Source organism: Sphaeroforma arctica (genome assembly GCF_001186125.1).
Source record: "Sphaeroforma arctica JP610 unplaced genomic scaffold supercont1.1192, whole genome shotgun sequence".
Lineage (NCBI taxonomy): Eukaryota > Ichthyosporea > Ichthyophonida > Sphaeroforma > Sphaeroforma arctica.
In genome coordinates this window covers 14,718-15,672 of record NW_014039366.1, presented here as the reverse complement: position 1 = coordinate 15,672, position 955 = coordinate 14,718, and positions in this window count along the sequence as shown.

Below are 955 nucleotides of genomic sequence, written 5' to 3'. Positions count from 1 at the left end.
ATATACATATACATTTATATAATTCCAATTCCAGTATTTAATTTCTCATCCTCAATAGTTCCAAAAAATTCTTTCCACGCCATAATGCCCAGATTTCTCACCAAAATGGGCGATATATTCGTGGCTCTCAAGCACCAAAGCGATGTGAAGGTTGCCATGGCAACCATGCTGGTGACCGTGATCTTGCCTCTGGCCGCAGTTGCCAATGCCGAAGTCAATCTACCCGGCCTAAAGAACTTCGTCAATACCGTGTTCCCCAAGGCTAGGTGATTTGAATTGCTCTTATGAATAGCTGTGAGTGTATATATGTGTGTCTCTTGAGAGTGTATAGATATGACCCAAATTTATTATATATGTAGATGTATGTATGTATGTATGTAAGTATGTATTTATGTATGTATGTATGTATGTATGTATTTATGTCTGTATAAATGTTTGTATGTATGTATATGTATATGATGTATACGTATATGTATATGTATATGTATGTATGTTTGTGTAACACGTAAAAGTGTACTTCATTGCTATGCTCATAACAGTGCATCCATACCTCAAACCACTCGATAATATGTACACTGACTAAATTGGAATGTTCTAAATATAAATATATATGCACCCCTCAGGAAAATGAAAACGCAGCCTCAAGGAATGAGGTTCACCACAGCCCTATTGTGCCTGTCCCCAAAACCTGTCTTTTTGGAGCGATGGCCGCCGTTTTTGTCCCAATGTCTGTCCGGATTGAAAGACTCAAAGCTGCAAAACGTCTCACTGGAGAGCATACACAGGTAACTAAACAATCCCTTAGTCAATTAATCCCTAAACGCCTAGATAATCAGTTGTCGTTCATGAGATTTAACTCGAATATCCTCTAAGGCCTCCAAACATATATCCCTAAACTTCCAGGGTATAAATATATAAATATATATGTAAATATGTATATATATATATATATATA